Source organism: Sorex fumeus, unplaced genomic scaffold (genome assembly GCF_029834395.1).
Source record: "Sorex fumeus unplaced genomic scaffold, SorFum_2.1 ptg000183l, whole genome shotgun sequence".
Taxonomy (NCBI): Eukaryota; Metazoa; Chordata; class Mammalia; order Eulipotyphla; family Soricidae; genus Sorex; species Sorex fumeus.
Window position 1 is genome coordinate 525,313 of NW_026606240.1, and position 20,415 is coordinate 545,727.

At 40.3% G+C, this 20,415-nt stretch overlaps 1 non-coding gene across 1 annotated transcript; it reads right to left on the minus strand.

The window, feature by feature from the left end:
• Window positions 1–3,400: 3,400 nt before the first annotated feature.
• On the minus strand, window positions 3,401–3,593 carry LOC130017266 (U2 spliceosomal RNA). The gene has a single exon (XR_008791370.1). It is a non-coding gene; the product is annotated as a U2 spliceosomal RNA (small nuclear RNA).
• Window positions 3,594–20,415: the final 16,822 nt, after the last annotated feature.

Below are 20,415 nucleotides of genomic sequence, written 5' to 3' on the forward strand. Positions count from 1 at the left end.
TAGATCCTTCTGACTCGGAATGTTCTGGAATCTCCTTGGGGCTTGGTCGCTGGAGTTAACCGGATTGAAAGGGGGTTAGAGAATCTTCTGACTTGGAATGTCCTGGAATCTCCTTGGGGCTGGGTCGCTGGAGTCAACCGGATTAAAAGCGGGTTCTCTGAAAGGAGGAATTTCATGGGGAGGAGGCCCATATCTTCAGGGTCTGGGGATGGTCTTATCAAGTCTTTATTCTCTGTCTCCACAGGGTGGGTTGGTCCTAGAATTCTTCTTCTATGAGACTTTGTTTCATTGCCGAGAGCCTTTCCCTATCTACCTGCCTACATCACCCTGAGCACCTCCAGGGGTAATTCCTGAGTGCAGAGCCAGGAATAACCCCTGTGCATGCCAGGTGTGACCCCCCAAAAGCAAAATAAATAAATAAAAGCCATTATATGGAGAAAAAGAATTTTTCTTCAGTGAAAGCTAAGAACCAGCTCAGAAAAAAATAAAACTAAAACAAAAAGTGCTGTGATTAGCTGCTTCTTTACTACCATCACCTTCTCATCCTAGTATAAATTATAGTTGGTACACCATTCTTAGAGACTGGTTATTGTCAGTAGAATAAAAACAACAAAACACTTGTTGTTTTGAGAAACAACAAAGAACTTATCTCTGAGGGCATATGATAATTCCTTATATCCCAGGAGAATAGGCAAATGCATATTTTGAACTAAGAAGATTTTTGAAGCTGAAACAGTAGTACAGAGGGTAGAGCATGAAGCATGCTTGGATACAGCAAATCCTGATTGAACCCTAGCATACCACATGGTGTCCTGAACCCTTTCAGGAGTGGTCCCTGAACACAGACCCAGAACTAAGTCCTGAACACTGCTGGATGTGGAAAAAAAATTCCCCTCTCCAAAAACAACAGGAAGGAGATTTTTGTCTCTGAAGTAGAAACCATTCCAGTTAAGAAAAATGCAAGAAAAGAGCCAAAAATTTGTCATAGAATTTTTTTGTCTAAATAGATTCTCATCTTTATACCTGTTCCATGAGTCATTGCCACTAGAAAGCTGAAATGAAAATGGGTATAAATCTACAAGGATCATTAAAAACAGTAATGACATCTTATTTTATTTTTATTTTTTCCCATCACTTACTCAAAACCTCCGCAAACTCATTTTTTGTGGTCTATTTTATAAATTTATAAATTTTATTCTGCAATAGGTACTTCTTACTCTCACAATACATAATGTGTGAGTTTCTATTGAATTCTTTGTATGCAAATGTCATTTATTCTATGAGATTTAATCTCAACAAAAAATTAGCATAGAGAGAGAACCAAGTGGAGTTTAGTTTATTCTTCATAACTAAACAATTATTTAGTAGCTTCCATTTGCCTTCTTTATGCCAGAAACTATGCCAGTCAACATATATATATTATGTTTAATTAAATCTAATTCTTAAAGCAATCATACAGCATGCTATGGTGGCATAATGTGTAATAAGGAGATTAAGTTTAGAATCAGAGAGTTGGATTCCAACTTTCCACTGTCACTGTGCTCTGTGCTCTTAGATTTTTAAAAGCATTCTACACTTTGTTTTTTAAGTGTTAGCAAGAGTCACAATACCTCCACTACCCTATATTACTGAAGAGAAAAATAAAATAATGTATGTATGTTGTCTAATACCTAGTGAACTCTGCAAAATAAAAATTATATTGTTTGTATTATGGAGATAAAGTGCAGCCTCAATTGGAAAACATCATGGTCCTCATAATTTGGCTGGCAGGACTAGGCTCCAAGACGTAGATCAAGTGTGTTTTAGGCACAGTTTGATGGCGAGTTTGGTGAGGTTGGCAGGATCTTAATGTTCACCCTATTCAGAACTTGTACTGACTTTACTAATCCTGGCCTGCTTGGACCCTCTCCTACCAACAGTGTCTTAGTGAAGCAGCCAGAAGTGATACCGTGACTCGATTATGGTCATGTTCCCCCACTCCGGGGCTCCTCTTCCACTATCCCTGAGCATGCCACCCTCAGCACTATGGTCCCCTCGGCCCCTGGGTCCCTATTCCTGAATGTGCTGTCTGAATCTCTCATGTATGAACAAAAATGAGGCCCTGAGCTTCTTGACTGACCATTATTAAAATAAATTCTGAGGACTTTCTCAGATTTGCAGATTTTTTTCAAATTGGATCATTTTTTTTCTTTTTTGTTTTCTTTTCAGTTTTTGGACCACACCTGGTGATGTCAGGCCTTACTCCCAGCTCTTTACTCAATAATTACTCTTGGCTGGCTCAGGGAGCCATATGTGATGCCAGGGATAGGACCCAGGTTGGTCCTATGCAAGGCAAGTGCTTTATCTACTGTACTATCACTCTGGTCTCCTAAACTGACATTTGAAACACAGCAGATGTGTAAAGAAGACTTAGGTCTGAGTTTCTCTTACTGATTGAAAGCAGAATTTTCTGAGAGATTGCTAGAATCACCAGTTCTACTTTTAGAGGAGTATTTCACTCCGATAAGGCCACTCCCACTAGAATAGAGATTGCATTAAAAAATTACCACTTTTTATTATCACAAATAAAAATTAAATTTTTATTTGTTCTCCTAAAAGCTCATTTGTCTTTCTAAAGCCTATTTATTTTCTTTCCTGTGGAAGGCTGGTCGCCCATTCCCTTTCCCAATTAAATTGGTATATGATCCCCTATCCTTAGCTACTCAGAGAGCTTCTTAATGTAGTTGTTCTTACAGACAAAATAAATTGACCTGTAAATTCACCCACTTTCAGTGAATTTATAAGCCCACCCCCTTCTCTACACCAACCTCCTTTAAAGAGTGGTAGAAGAGAAGTTTTTTCTCCTAGAAAAAATAAATAAATAAAAGCTTCTTGTGTCCTTGACATATATTTTCAAAAATTTGTAAAAATTTCTTATTATACACTTCCTACGATACTGAAGGTCTGAAACTTCTTCTATGGTCTATTTTTATATTTATATCTTCACAATTACAAAGTTGACCCAAGCTGTAAGCATTTTCCCACAGTTGCACCAGAACTTGATTGGTTTACTAGACTTTGTATTTCCATACCTCAACCACTGAACTTTGAATATGCAGCCCAGGCACACTGAAATGCCGACCCAGCTGAGATTCACCGAAAGGGCCCCCTGTGCTCCTTTAGTACTGTGTTGGAATTCCACCCTACCCCACCCTTGTGTACTCTCTCTCTCACTCACACACACACACACACACACACACACACACTCACTCACTCACACACACACACACAGCCAAAGCAGATTGCTCAGTACTCTTCAAATATAAATCTTCCAGAGTAGATTTCAAATCGTCCTCCTAGGCACCTCTCCTCCCATTTAATTCTTTCTGCTCACCTACACATTTTTATTTATTTATTTATTTTTTGGTGCACCATTCCTAGAGGTACTGCAATATCAGGTCAATGTGTGGAATAGACGTGGATAGAGCAAGCTCCTTTTCCAACTGCTAGTTCCAAAAATCCATTTAATATATTGTCCTCAGATAGAGGATGTATCAGATATTAAACTGATAATAACAGACACTGTAAGGTCCCTTGGGACCCCGAGGAAAATTCCAGAGCTAAACTCTGCTAATTAGTAACTCTTCCTTTCCTGCCCCCTCCCTAGTAGAGCCTTAGATGTGAAACCATTTGTTGACTCTTCCGAATTGAGATGTAAATTCTGTCTCCATTTGTTGACCCTTCATTATTGGGATGTAAATTCTGTCTCCATTTATTGACCCTTCCTTATCTGTACCTCTGTTAATAACTTTTCCCTTATCCACCTCCACCTGAATGCAGGTGCCATGAGCTGTAAATTATGGAAGCCAGGTAAACATAGAAGATAACCACATATCTGAGTTAGGAGATAACCGCTAGCCGCCCATGAAATGCATGAAATGCGCGGGCTCTGCTGTAATGGCCAGTGAAGGCCTATATAAGATCCCCTTTGAAGAAGTTCGGGGTCTTGCCTGATGGCTTGACCCTGGCTAGCCAGCTCAATAAACTACCTGTTTGCTGATTGCATTTCTGCGTGGTCCTTGCTTGCAGTCGGAGATCCAGAGTCATGCCCTAACAGACACTACACTTGGTCTTAGTCAGAAGACTGAGAAGCAATCATGTACACTCTTAACTATCACTCCCAGATGTTCTTTATGCTTTTTATACTGGATATACCTTCAGCCAGCAAGGCCTTATCTAGGTCATCTGACTCATTTCTTATTAGTGAAATCTTAGATTTCACATTAGTTCCTTCTGGCTATAGGGCTCATTTTTCTAGGTAAAGGTAAAGGCCCTCCCGTTGATCGTTGATTTGCTCGAGCGGGCTCAGTAACGTCTCCATTGGAGACTTTGTTGTTACTGTGTCTGGCATATCGAATACTCTCGGTAGCTTGCCGGGCTCTCCGAGAGGGGCGGAGGAATCGAACTCGGGTCGGCCATGTTGACCGCTTGTAAGGCGAACGCCCTACCCGCTGTGCTATCTTTTTGGACGAGGGATGGAAGGTAATTAAAAGAAAGTGTGCCTGCCTGGCATACAAGAGGTCCTAAGTTTGATTCCTTGCAGCACTCAGATGCCATATTCTCTCTGCCTATCAGTCCCATTGGATGTAGCCCTGGTTGTCTCTGGCACCACAAAACCCGAGCAGTATTACCTTTTTATATAGAGTATCAATACCTTATATAGAGTTTCCAGCCTCTGTGCCTGGCTGTCTTCACCGGGGCCCCTTGGAGGAGGGTGGATTGAGTTTCCCTCCCCAACCCGAGCATAGCACCGGCACCTGAAGACCTCCGGAAGCAGCCACAGTCATGCTGAGACCACTCTCCACATGCTTGAACAAGGAACCGGCAGAGGAACCCAGATCTGTGGGACCCGGGGCTGAGATCTCCAAGCCTGCTAGGATTGGGACTGGGGCCTTCTTCACCCAGATCCCCCATCTTCCAGAATGTAGGCGTCACACCCACCAACTATCCCCGGCACCATTGTAATCCCATCAAAGGCGAAGATCCATAGACTATAAAACCCTGTTCCCGGAAGCAGACATCTTATTATCTAGTTCTTACTCTTGAGAACCTGGCAGGCTACCAAAAGTATCCTGCCCACACGGCAGAGTCTGGCAAACTTTCCATGGTGTATTCAATATGCCAAAAACCAGTAATAATGATGAGTCTCATTCTCCTGACCGCCAAAGAGCCTCAAATGTGGCACTTTTTAAAATCTCCAGCTAGGACAAAGGAGATAATATTGGGGCCTGCTCGAGGCAATCTATGAACAACAGGATGATAGTGATACAGTGATACAGTGATCAACACCCTAAGGTGCTGCTGGGCATCATGAAAAGAGGCTTCTGCACCTATTATTGCCAGGGAGGACCTCCTCAGGCAAAAAGTATCTCAATAAATATCTATTGAATTAGTGAATGAATGACCTCATATCTCAATTTCTACACCTATTGTTTATTTTTGAGGGTTTTTTGTTAAGCTTTTTTTTTGAGGGGGAAGTGGGGTGCAGATTTGCTGATGCTCAGGATTTACTCTTGCCCATGTGTTTAAAGTTCACACTTAACCAAATAAAGGGTGTTGGGAGGATCCTCCCAGGATGGGAGAAGCATGCTGAAAGTAGTCTATAGACCAAACATGATTGCCACTCAATGCCTCTTTTGCAAACCACAACACCCAAAAGGAGAGAGAGAGAACAAAAGGGAATGCCCTGCCACAGAGGTAAGGTGGGATGGAGGGATGGGGGGTGGGAGGGATACTGGGACTGGTGGTGGTGGAGAATGGGCACTGGTGGAGGGATGGGTATTTGATCATTGTATAACTGAAACCCAAGCGCAAAAATTCGTAAGTCTACAACTATACCTCATGGTCTCTCACTAATAAAAATTTAAAAAATAATAAAAAAATAAAAGATTCTTCAGCAGAAAAATAAAAACAAAGTTCACACTTAGTGTGCTTTGCAAACCTTATACTGTGCCAGGGTCAATCTGGGGTCAGCTACTTTTAAGGCAAAAGCCTTAACCCCTATTTCTCCAGCCCAAGTTTAATCTCTTATAATCATTCATCTGGGTTATTTTACCTGCTTGTCATCTTCTTAGCAGCAAGCTCTACCCTGACCATCTATTGTCATCATCATCTGCTTCCATATGCTGCAAACCTTATTCTTCTATTCTTTTTAAATACCTGTACTTATTTGCAGTTGTCTTAAAAACAAATAAAATCGTAACAAGACAAACGCTTCAGGTTGCCTATAGGTCTTTTGTGATCTAGAGTCTGTCTACTTCTTGAGGCTTCTATTCAACACTAATTTCCCAATTTGATGCCAGGAAGGTTGAAAGAAACCAAGGATGTTACCAAGTGATAAATACATTAAATGTGTAGGTATTTATTATGTTCCACCTTGCAGACACCATTCTTTTTACACCACAGTGTGTATTCCTGATGCTCCTGTTTGTTCCCACAAATCACTCAACAATGCCTGTGAATCTCAGTCTTTCCCAGATTACTCCACATTTCCCAACAATCTTCACTTAGTTTTATGCCCTTACTTCCTGAATTTAACTCCTATTAGTTAGACATTTGGAATTTCTGAACAGCAGACCCAATAGTATTGGATCCCAATCTAGTTAGCACATGACCCATCCAAAGAAGTCCCAGAGCCCGGGCTGTTCAGTATGTTAAGGTAGTCAACTTCCCTACTGAACTAAATTCACTAATTCAAAATCCAGCCTCCTGAATTGATGACAAGCAACATGAGTAATAGATTCTGATGGTACCCTGTAAACCAAAAAATGTTCATGGTACTTTTGTAGATCAACCACAAAGGAGTAAGTATGCACTACTGATCCTATTCATGAAGACATCCGAGGCTCCAGTGAGTGTTTGGAACTATAAGTAAATTAGTTTCCTGCTAAGTAAGTCATCTAGGATTGTTTCCAGAAAGTTTATAAAAGTCAGAAAAGTCTCTTGATGAGACAGCCTCTGCACTTTCTGACACTAGCGGGTAGATTCTCTCACCAACCGATCCCATAGTATAGCCCCAATAATGAAAACTATAAAATCTCCAGGCAGCCAGGGGAAGAGCCTCAGTAGCTCTTCCCCTGGCCGCCAGGGTTCAGGAGTTTCGGGCCACTCCCTCAGCTGGGGTGGCCTGGGCCCTGGGGCAGACGAAGGAGGAAACGAGGATCAAGCCGGTTGATTGATCAGTTGCCGTTTATTCCATTTTCCCCATGCGCCTGTTCCAGTCTCTCTGAGTCCCCCATTCTAGTCTCACACTCCCCCTCATTCTCTTCTCCTCCTGTTTCTCCCGCTCATTTCACCATGCTCTGTTTTGCAGCCTGGGCTTTCTCTCTCCTCTCCTCCAACTCTCTCGTCTTTCCTCAACTCATGCATTCTTCCTTCCTAGCCCCTCATTCCTGGATCTCAGCTCTCCGGATTCTGCCTCTCCCCCACTCGTCTCTCCACTCCAACTTGTCTCTCTACACCTTGCCCTCTGGGCCCATGCTACACCCAGTCTGGCAGTCAAATCAACATAAGAAAGCCCTTCCTGACTGCCCATCAGGCTCAAAGGCACCTAGGGGTATTCCTCTACTCCTAACCTCTTTCTTAACACTTCACTTGATCACTTGACATCCCATTACTCATCGATTTGCTCAAGTAGGTGCCAGTAACATCACCATTTGTCCCTGTTGAGTGCTAGTGTAGCCCAATGGCGTCTGTTTGGTCCAGGAACATGAAGAGCCTCAAACTGATCATTCAGGGTCTTGATGAAGAAATCTGACCATCTTGGAATCCAGTCTGTAATGGCTCTAGTCCAGTGGTCATCTCGAAATCGCATTACGTGTCCAGCCCATCTGATTTTTCGACAACTTGGCAATGAGACAACATCCCTGTTTCTCAATTGTCGATGGAGGCTGGAACTCCAGATTCCTTCTCTCACTTGAGTGAAGCGTGATATTCCAAGCATAGCTCTTTCTATTCCTCTTAACATTTTAACATCTTAATACTAGTTATTTTTATATGCACACACTAAGAGATACATTAAGGCTTGTAGGGCAGCTCTTCCTGGGAACATCTTGCCACAGACTCAGATTACAGTGCTCAGGCCAGATTAATCATTTCTAACCCTAGCAGGGTCTGAATCTAGTTATTATTTTTTGGATCATGACAGCATTTGTCCATGACCAAGCTCTTAACTTATAGTTATTAGGCTCTTTGGCCAGGCCCATCTCGATGCCAGGGTAGCATATACCTCACCGCTTGCCCTAGGTCCATCCAGTCTTGTTGGGACCCTGCTTTTGGGGGTGCTAAGCAGTAAGGCAGCTGAGGCTTAGGTCAAGAGAACAGATGCCCAGGAGGAAAGTATCATTTAGAATCCACTGACTCCCTCATTACAAAAACATAACATTTACTGTTTCCTGTGCCCATAAAAAAAGGACATTGCACTGAATAAACTATGCAAAGGACTTAAGGAGAAGAGAAAAAACAATATTTACAAGTCAATAGAGCACAAAGAAAGAAGTTACAAATAAACACAGAGGAATGGGAGCACTGTGATGGGAGAAACCCAATAAACCTAAGCTCCCTGTGGCAAGGCAGAAAGGACAAACCAATGTTATCCTACAGAAAACTATAACCTGATAAGTATTAATGTGAATGGAATAATTATATTTCCCCAAACAACTTTATTTTTCTTGACTAACTTAGCCTCTGACTTCTTCCTAATGCAAACTACTGTAGCAACAAATCTTTTCTTTCTTCTTAGTAATGCTTCTACCAACCTAATATGGTGTGACCTCTTGTACATTCCCCAAAATGTGACCTCCTGCATTACGTAAAAATATTACAAAATACATTAATTAACATTATGCAAATATCCAATGGTTCATAATTGCTTCAATTCCTCTTTCCATCATTTTTTTTCAAAAAAAACAATTTCTTCTGCAGTAATGCAATGTTAATAAGCCACTGGGAACTTTGGAATTTGAGTGTAGTCTAATTTTATTTTCTCCATCTTATTTACACAAAGATTTTTCAGCCTGAGTCTAATCATTTAGGTCAGGATAAATATTTGGATTCTTCTGGATTTCTATGCATATATCAAAATCCCACAACCAAAAACATCAAGAACCACTGGGGCTATCTAGCTGACTAAAAACAAATCTAAGTGACACAAGATAATTACTTAATTCCTGAATTCCTCTGTTGTTACAAAAACACACTAATATTCTGCTAATGCAATATTCCCAGAGGAAATAACATTACTGCCTTATTTTAGATTTCGGAGAAAAGCTTTTGTTTCAAACTTAGTTGTGGGAAAAATCATGAACAATACTGGTGTTTGGTTCTTCAGTAAGGTGGCAAAGTATGTGCAAAATAATATTAAATAATTTTAGTTTCACTGAGGAATGACATGAGCAATTTACTGAAAATCTCATCAGCCTCTTGTGTAAAAATAGCTCATGCTATCAACATTTTAGCAGAGAATAGTGCATCACAGAAATATTTTACAAATAAATAAGAATTTTAATTCATAAAATTTTGAAGGGCTTAATTTTTCAAGGCTTTTTGGGATTTAAAATATTTGGTTGGCAAAATGCAAGTATTTTCAAATAAAGTATCTGTTATCATAACAATTTTTGATTTGCAAAAGAAAATCAGAAAAAAATCTATGTCTTCTCAAATAAATAATGTGATAGAGAGTGGTTTCATGGGAGGCTTCCAATGACTGGAAAACTTTAGGGTTGTAGGCTAACCAAAGTTTCCTGCTACTGAGGTTTCTCAAACAGAACAGTTACACAAGGTAATTCTAATAAAAAATGAAGTTTAAGGAATGAGTCTAATGGTTAAAGGAACTTTGAGGAAACCATCATGGTAATGAAGACTTTATTTGTGTTGCCAGTTCTTAATTCATTGGGGACCAATTTTAGCCTTGCTATGTTTCTCCCAATTTACTACATTTAGCTCACATTGCTTCAAGTTATCTCTAGTAATAGTTATCTATCCTTTTTTTTTTTGGTAATTAAGGGAGCTGTAAAAAGTTCTTCCTGATTCTAGTGGGTTTTGATTATTTTCTACTCCAAATAATCTGCACATTAAATTTTCATATCATGGAATGGTCTCAGACCTCCACCACCAGATTATAAAGTGTCAACAGAGCTACAAAGAGAGGCAGGGATTTGTATTGGCACGAGCCTAAATCTCTAAAGATGTGCTCATAATGGTTACTTATTACAAAAAAAGGACTTGGAAAACCAGCAGTAAGAAATATGGGTTATTTTTTATTTTTTTCTTTCCTTTTTTTCCTTTTGGGTCACACCCAGCGATGCACAGGGAATTCTCCCGACTCATGCCCTCAGGAATTACTCCTGGTAGTTCCCCGGGGGGACCATATGGGATACTAGGAATTGATCCGGTTGGAGGTGTGCAAGGCCAAATGCCCTACCCGTTTTAATATCGCTCCAGCTCCAAGGACTCTTCTTTTTTAAAAAATTATCAGTGTCTTAATGCTCAGGCAGCACTTAAGGGACTGCATGTAGTGCTGGGGAGCAACAGGGTCAGTAGAAGTAACCACACGCAAGCATCTTCTTTCCTTTATTGTATCTCTCCAGCCCACATGGATTGTTCATTACTTAAGGAGACAGAACAATGATAATCAGCTGGTTGAGAAAATCCACATCGTGGCATTGTTTAGAGGGCTACTTTATTGAGTAGATCAAAGATAAATAGATTGTAATGGTATTTTCAAAGATGCCATGCCACTGGCCGAGCAAGTGAAAACAGAGATAGATAAATGGGACTATCTTAAACTAAGAAGCTTCTGCACCTCCAAAGAAACAGTGACCAAAATACAAAGACAGTCTACAGAATGGGAAAGGATATTCACCGAATACACATCTGACAGGGGTTGATATCAAGGATATACAAAGTACTGGTTGAACTCCACAAAAAGAAAACATCCAACCCCATCAAAAAATGGGGCAATGAGTACCTTGTATATCCTTGATATCAACCCCTTGTCGGATGTGTATTTTGTGAATATCCTTTCCCATTCTGTAGGCTGTCTTTGTATTTTGGTCTCTGTTTCTTTGGAGGTGCAGAAGCTTCTTAGTTTAAGATAGTCCCATTTGTCTATCTCTGTTTTCACTTGCTGGGCCAGTGGCGTGACATCTTTGAAGATATCATTAGCTTCAATATCATGGAGAGTTTTGCCAACTTCGTCTTCAATAAACATTATGGATTCCGGTCTGATGTTGAGGTCATAAATCCATTTCGATCTTACTTTTGTGCATGGCGTTAGGCAGAGATCTGAGCCCACTTTTTTGCATGTAGCCGTCCAGTTTTGCCAGCACAATTTATTAAGGAGGCTTTCCCTGCTCCATTTCACGTTTCTTGCCCCCTTATCGAAGATTAGATGATTATATGTTTGGGAGGAGATGTCAGTATATTCAACACTGTTCCATTGGTCTGCAACTCTGCCTTTGTTCCAGTACCATGCTGTTTTAATTATTACTGCTTTGTAGTAGAGCTTGAAGTTAGGTAGGTTGATTCCTCCCATTTTCTTTTTCCCAAGAATTGCTTTAGCTATTCGTGGGGGCTTATTGTTCCATATAAATTTCAGGAGTGTTTGCTCCATTTCTTTGAAGAATGTCATGGGTATCCTTATAGGGATTGCATTGAATTTGTACAGTGCTTTGGGAAGTATTGCCATTTTGACAATGTTGATTCTCCCCATCCATGAACAGGGGATATTTTTCCATCTCCTCGTGTCCTCTTTTATTTCCTGAAGTAGCGTTTTGTAGTTTTCTTTGTACAGGTCCTTTACTTCCTTAGTTAAGCTGATTCCCAGGTACTTAATTTTCTGGGGCACAATTGTGAATGGGATTGTTTTCTTCATGTAACTTTCTTCTCTTTCACTATTTGCGTATAGGAAAGCCATGGATTTTGGGGTATTGATTTTGTAGCTTGCTACTTTACTATATAAGCCTATTGTTTCTAGGAGTTTCTTGGTAGAGGTTTTAGGGTTCTCTAAGTATAGTATCATATCATCTGCGAATAGTGAGAGCTTAATTTCTTCTTTCCCTATCTGGATGCCCTTAATATCTTTTTCTTGCCTAATCGCTATTGCAAGTACTTCCAGTACTATATTGAACAGTAGTGGAGACAGTGGGCATCCTTGTCTTGTCCCTGACCTTAGGGCGAAGGCTCTCAATTTTTCCCCATTGAGGATGATGTTTGCTGTAGGTTTGTGGTAGATGGCTTTAACTATATTGAGGAAAGTCCCCTCTATCCCCATTTTGGCAAGGGTTTTCATCATGAATGGGTGCTGAATCTTGTCAAATGCTTTCCCTGCATCTATTGATATGATCATGTGATTTCATCTTTTCTTTTGTTGATATGATGGATTATGTTGATTGATTTCCGAATATTGAACCATCCTTGCATCACTGGGATGAATCCCACTTGGTCATGATGTATGATCTTTTTGATGAGTTGTTGAATTCTATTGGCTAGTATTTTGTTGAGAATCTTCGCATCCATGTTCATCAGGGATATTGGCCTGTAGTTTTTTTTTCTTGTGGTGTCTTTGTTTCCTTTTGGTATTAGAGAGATATGAGCTTCATAGAAACTGTATGGGAGAGTTTCTGTTTTTTCGATTTCCTGGAAAAGCTTGAGAAGAACTGTCAATAGATCCTCTTTAAATGTTTGGAAAAATTCGCTAGTAAATCCATCTGGGCCTGGGCTTTTGTTTTTGGGAAGACTTTTGATTACAGTTTCAATTTCCTTGATGTGAATAGGTCTATTCAGGTACTCTATATCTTCTTGATTCAGCTTTGGGAGATGATAGAAATTCAGAAATTTATCCATTTCTTCTAGGTTCTCGTGTTTCGTGGCATACAGACTTTCAAAGTAGTCTCTGATGATCTCTTGAATTTCTTTAGTTTCTGTTTGATATCCCCATTCTTGTTTCTGATTCGATTTATTAGGGCTCTCTCTCTCTCTGTTTCTTTGTGAGTGTTGCTAGTGGTTTATCTATCTTATTTATTTTCTCGAAGAACCAGCTCTTGGTTTCATTGATCTTTCGGATTGTTTCTTTGTTTTCCATGTCGTTGATTTCTGCTCTGAGTTTTATGATCTCTTTCCTTCTGCCTGGTTTAGGCTCTTTCTGTTGATCCTTTTCTACGTTCTTGAGCTGTGAGGTCAAGTTGTTTATGTGCATCGTTTCTACAGATCTAAGATATGCTTGCAGAGCTATAAATTTTCCCCTTAATACAGCTTTCGCTGCATCCCATAAGTTCTGGTAGTTTGTGTCTTCATTTTCATTTGTTTCCAGGTATCTTTTGACTTCGTCCTTGACTTTGTTCCTGACCCATTCATTCTTCAGCATCGAGTTGTTCAATTTCCAGGTGTTTGATTTGGTTCTCCGTGTCTGTGTGTGATTCACTTCTATCCTCAGTGCATCATGGTCTGAAAAGATGGCTGATACTATTTCTATTTTCCTGATTCTGTTGAGGTATGTTTTGTGTCCTACTGGTTAAACTACACAAGAAGAAAACACCCAACCCCATCAAAAACTGGGATGAGGAAATGAACAGAAACTTTTGCAAAGAAGAAATCCAAATGGCAAAAAGTCACATGAGAAAATGCTCTACATCACTTATCATCAGAGAGATGCAGATCAATACAACAATGAGATATCATTTCACACCACAGAGACTGACCCACATCCACAAGAACAAAAGCAACTGATGCTGGCGCGGATGTGGCGAGAAAGGGACCCTCCTTCACTGCGGGTGGGAATGACGGCTGGTCCAACCCTTTTGGAAAAAAGTATGGACGATTCTCAAAAATTAGAATTTGATCTCCCATTTGACCCAGCTATCGCACTCCTGGGAATATATCCCAGAGAGGCAAAAAGGTATAGTCGAAGTGACATCTGCAATTGTTTGTTCATTGCAGCAGTCTTTACAATAGCCAGAATCTGGAAAAAACCTGAGTGCCCGAGAGCAGATGATTGGTTAAAGAAACTTTGGTACATTTACACAATGGAGTACTATGTAGCTGTTAGAAAAGATGAAGTTATGAAATTTACATACAAGTGGTACTACATGGAAAGTATCATGTTAAGCGAAATGAGTCAGAAAGAGCGGGATAGACACACGAAGATGGCATTCATCTGGGGAACATAAAGCAACAAAACGGGAGACTAACACCCAGGAATGGCTCAGATTAGTACCAGGAATTTTGCTCCATGACTTGAAGGCCAGCCATACGTGCTAGGTGAAAAGGAAGCTCAGATAGAGAAGAGAGCACCAAATAAAGGGTGTTGTGAGGACCCTCCCAGGGTAGAAGAGACATGCTAAAAGTAGTCTATAGACCAAACATGATTGCCACTCAATGCCTCTCTTGCAAAACACAGTACCCAAAAGAAGAGAGAGATAACAAGGGGGACTGCCATGCCACAGAGGCAGGGTAGGATGGGGGGGATGGGAGGTGGGAGGGATGCTGGGACCCGTGGTGGTGGAGGATGGGTGCTGGTGGAGGGATGGGTACTTGATCATTGTATAACTGAAACCCAAGCACAAAAATTTATAAGTCTATAACTGTACCTCATGGTGTTTCACTAATAAAAAAAATAGGGCAATGAAATGAACAGAAACTTTCTCTAAGAAGCAATCAGAATGGCAAAAAAGCACATAAGAAAATGCTCTACATCATTAATCATCAGAGAGATGCAGATCAAAACCACAATGAGATACCATCTCACACCTCAGAGACTGGCCCACATCCAAAAGAACAAAAGCAACTGATGCTGGCGCAGATGTGGCGAGAAAGGGACACTCCTTCACTGTTGGTGGGAATGCCCACTGGTTCAACCCTTTTGGAAAACAGTATGGACGTTTCTCAAAAAATTAGAAATTGAGCTCCCATTTGACCCAGCAATACCACTCCTGGGAATATATCCCAGAGAGGCAAAAATGTATAGTCGAAGTGACATCTGTACTTGTTTGTTCATAGCAGCACTCTTTACAATAGCCACAATCTGGAAAAAACCTGAGTGCCCAAGAAGAGATGACTGGTTAAAGACACTTTGGTACATCTACACAATGGAGTACTAAGTAGCTGTTAGAAAAGATGACGTCATGGAATTTACATACAAGTGGTACAACATGGAAAGTATCATGCTAAGCGAAATGACTCAGAAAGAGAGGGATAGACATAGAAAGATTGCATTCGTCTGGGGGATATAAAGTAACAAAATATGAGATTAACACTCAAGAATAGCTGAGATCAGCATCAGGAGGATTACTCCATAGCTTAGAGGCCAGCCGGGTATCCTAGGGGAAAGGGCAGTTCAGATAGAGAAGGGACCACCAAATAAAGGGTGTTTGGAGGATCCTCCCAGGAGCGGAGATGCGTATTGGGAGTAGACTATGGACTGAACATGTTTGCCACTCAATGCCTCTTTTGCAGACCACAACACCCAAAGGGAGAGAGAGAACAAAAGGGAATGCCCTGCCACAGAGGCAGGGTGGGATGGGGGGGATGGGTGTGGGAGGGATACTGGGATGCATGGTGGTGGAAAATGGGCACTGGTGGAGGGATGGGTATTTGATCATTGTATAACTGAAACCCAAGCACAATAATTTGTAAATCTACAACTGTACCTCATGGTGTTTCACTAATAAAAATTTAAAAAAAGATAATCAACTTGTATAATGCACATAAAAGACAAACAGTTCTGAAATACTTAACTTCCTGTTGCAGAGAGTAGGGAGTGATGAAGACCAGTTTTCTCTTTTCCAATTACATCAGAAGGTATCAAAAGCTACTGCATAAATAACACCCCTCTTTCTCATTGCCATCATAATTTATTGTTTAGGCATTTAAAACTATCAGTATCAAGTATAAGCACATTATAATCATCAGTTATTTTATGTTAACATTAAATCAGAAAGGCTCTAATCCATATATTCAGTTAAAGTGCAAATAATAGTATATAATAGTGAATAATAATGTTTATGAGTTCAAATTTTTTAAGTGGGGTGGGGGAGTTAATACTTAAAATACAAACTTAATTTGTTCTGAAATATGCTCATATTTGAAAAGTTTAAGCGCATCCTATTACAAGAATGCACGATGAGATTCAGACCTCTGAAGTGACAGCAGAGACATTTTACCCACAACTCAAACAATTGCGTGCAATCACAACATGATCATGGAGGGGTTAATCTACCTTAATCTTCATTGCAAAAATTACAGATTTCAATTGTATTTCTTTTACTAAAGAGGGAAGGGATACAAGCCTCTATTATAATTGCCCCACAATTTGCAACTTGATTAGACAAGGTTATTATAAAATCAACACACAACTTGATCTGGCTCTGACAGCTTTTAATTATAATGCATATTCTAGTTTTTTTCAAGTCATATCAATTTATAGCTTATTTTAAAGCGAAAACATACTTCTATGACAAGGTTGTTCACCCTAATCTCTTGGCACATGTTTTTGTGTAAGACTGGCAAGAAAACTGTATTGAAACAAGAAAGGAAGGAAGGGAGAGAGGGAAAGAAAGGCTAGAGGTTAATACTAAGATAATTAAAAGCCCTAGCTTTACCTTCAAAAAATGCCACCAAAATGTTCATTGTAAGATGGTCACTTCAGCAGAAGAGATGTTGTAAATACAAGGAAGAAATGATTGTGGAAAGCTTTTCTAGTGACTTTTTTTCCTGTTTCTTGTATGATTATTTTAGCTGTGCAGACCTATTGGAAGTTAGTGTTCTGAACATGCTTCCTGGCTGCTATTTGGGTTGTGAATCTGTAGTGAAATAAATACATCATCAAATGACAATGAAAGATAATGAATGGAAACATGTTCAACTGCAAGCATATTTTTCCTTGGCTTGGAATTTAAGAATAGGCAAAGGAGAGTGGTACAAAGCTCATTTTCACCTGTGATTTATTATACAGCAATCTCCTAATACTAAATGTGTTTGGCCAAGTATTAAAAATTTTTTGCCCTATCCCCACAACCAGAATATTAGTGAAATTCTGTTAGCTACTGATGACTTCATTAATATTGGAGAACTCTGAAATTTTGCATTGTATTTCCTGAATCAGCAGTACCAGGGTCACTTGGGAAAATGCTCAAAATGCAAATCCTTACTCCTTTTCCAATTCCTATTGAATCAGAAAAATCTTAGAATGTGCTTTATCACATTGCCTGGTGATTATGATATATTCTAGATTTAAGATCTAAAGATTTACTCATTTTTGTGGTACTAGAAATCCCAGCATCACCTCAATGAAATGAATTATTTTTGTGTTTATTTAATTGTCTATTTGGTTTTTTACCTAAAAATTTTGATTTTCATTATATCCCTTCATTATATCCCTAAAGTATATTAACTTATTTTAATGTGAATTTAAAAAAAGAAAACAAAGTACAAAGGGGATCTAATGATTTACCAGTTAATAGTGGCAATTACTAAGTGGGGCTCTTTATATTATGGAGGGCTCTTGACATTCAGATCTAATTTCTTAGAATCCTGAATCACATCATTTCTCTCCAATAGTCCGTTCCAGGAAGGACTCACAGATTTAGATAATAAAAATACAAGACAGTCAGTAAAATTTCAATTTAGGGTAGCACTGTCTTCCTATTGTTCATTGATTTGCTCGAGTGGGTCCATCATGAGACTTGTTGTTACTGTGTTTGGCATATTGAATACATTACGGGTAGCTTGCCAGGCGGGCGAGATACTCTTGGTAGCTTGCCAGGATCTCTAAGAGGGATGGAGGAATCAAACCCGGCTCGGCCGGGTCAGCTGCACACAAGGCAAATGCCCTATCGCTGTGCTATTGCACCAGCCCATATACGCCAATTTAGTGTATACAACTATTATTTGTATATGGCCCAATCAGTGTTTATGTTATGTTTAGGCAATGTTGGAGTTGATGGGCGAGGGCATAAAGGGAGGGGTGTATTTGGAGCACCAGATAATCAAGTTAATGCAATCCATCAACTGGTCCTTTTAAACTTTCAGACTTGAGTGGCAGCCAGTCATAGAGATAACTGACATGGCTCAGAATCAAGAACAAAGGTTGTAGTAGGGGATGCAGGAAAGGGAACTTTGCCTTTGACCCCTCACCTCTCCCCGAGCAGAAGGCATAAAAAACACACTTCACACAACTGGCCTGAAAACCAAAGCAATCCAAAGAGAGAAAGCTACAGACTTTGGGCTGGAGCAATAGTACAGAAGGTAGGGTAGTTTGCCTTACACCTGACCAACGAGGGTTCCATCTCTGGCATCCTATATAATCCCCTTAATCAGCCAAGATCCCTAAGTGCAGAACAAAGAGTAAACCTTGAACATTGCTGGGTATAGCCCCTCAAACAAACAAACCAAAGAGCTACTAGCTTTGCATGGCAGGGCTGGGTTTCCAGTGATCAGCCAACCTCAAATCAGGAGGACAGGTAAAAACACAAGTCATCTCAAAGCAGCATGGGAAGAAGAGTGTCATATCATCCAACAGAAAGAGAAAACAGCTTGGGGACAAAAAAAATGACATCGTATAAGGCTAGCAAAAAAGAAAAACCTGTATATCAGGGAGGGACCTATTTTAATGGTAGCACAGCACTGTAGCACTGTCCTCCCATTGTTCATCAATTTGCTCCAGTGGGCCCAGTAAGGTCTCCATTGTGAGACTTCTTGTTACTGTGTTTGGCATATCAAATATGTCCCGAGGAGCTTGCCAGGCTTTGCCGTGCGGGCGAGATACTCTTGGTAGCTTGCTGGGTTCTCCAAGAGGGGCAGAGGAATCGAACTTTGGTTGGCCATGTTGGCCGTGTGCAAGGCAACTGTGCTGTTGCTCCAGCCCCATTTTAATGGTACAATAAAGAAATTAACATCAAGAGCATGGGGGATGGGGTGGGTCCTGAGGGGTGTTGTATGCTAATTTTATGTAGAAAATTCAAGGACCCACTGAGAAACTAACCTATTTCACAGTAACTTTTTTTACTTAAAACTTACTTTTGAATTACAGGGGTTAATATACACCTAATGTTTAATGTTTAATGTTTTAATGTTTTGCATACAGTTTGACCCTGGCACCACAAGTGACTTCCTGAACAGTGGCAGGAATGACCCCAGAGTAAAACAAGGAATAGCTCCTGAGCACTGCTAGGTATGCTCTGCTCCAAACAACACACACATTTTATCTGGGGGTAGTCGTTGAGGGCCACACCATAGATGCTTAGGTGTAATTCCTGGCCCTGTGTTCAGGATGGGATGCTGGGGATAAAACCTGGGTCAGCTGCATGCAAGGAAAGCCATTACCAGCTGTACTATCACTCCAGCCCCCCCAACAAATGCACTTTCCAATCTGAAAATTAAATTAAACATTTTCTATATTTATTCCCCATAACAGTAAAAAGGATGAGTAAAAAGAAAGTTCTGAATTTTGAATAAAACCTAATATATGTGTATTTGAAATTCAGTAACAGTAATGAAGCAGTATTTTTACATAGCATTCATTATTAATGAATCAATCTGAAAACAGGTACCTTTGATGATGGAGCAGTAAACTTATTTTTTTCACTAGAGGTTACCAAGCTACTTTACTTCTTGCTCTGGAGGTGGAGAATTACCTGCTTATGTGTTCTTATCCCTTTAAGAAAGCAGGATATGCTGCCTCAAATATGCCTCTTTAGCAAAAGTACAACTGGTGCAAAAGGAATTAAGGACAGGACTCCAAACTATAACCAGCAAACTGCACTAGGTTTCAGCTGTTGAGAATGTAAAATATATTTCTGTTATCTTGTCCTTTCCCCAAAAGAGTCCCAGCTAAGGACAGCTGGCACCCTTAAACGGGAATCTTTGTTTAGATTTGCAGGCAAAAAGGAATTGACCTCACGGAATGAGTTCACTAGGGAATGTATCAAAATCTGACACCAGCCAGTCTGTAACCTACTCTTTCTAAAAATGTCCTAAGTGTTTTTCTGTAAATAATCAAACAAAAATATTCTTCTTATGACTGTACAGGCAAGATGACTCCCAAGGATGTGAGCCTGCCATGCTCCAATCAACTAACTTGTTACTAACAAATTTTTCTCCTTATCAGGAGAGAGGGATAGCACTGTGGTAGGGTGTTCGCCTTGCGCGCAGCTGGCCCCGCTGAGCCTGGTTCAATTCCTCCGCCCCTCTCGGAGAGCCTCACAAACTACCGAGAGTATCTCACCCACACAGCAAAGCCTGGCAAGCTACCTGTGACATATTTAATATGCCAAACACAGTAACAACAAGTCTCACGTGGGAGACGTTACTGGGCCCGCTCGAGCAAATCAATGAACAACGGGAGTACCGTGACCGTGACCAGTAGTCATGCCTTTTGATTGA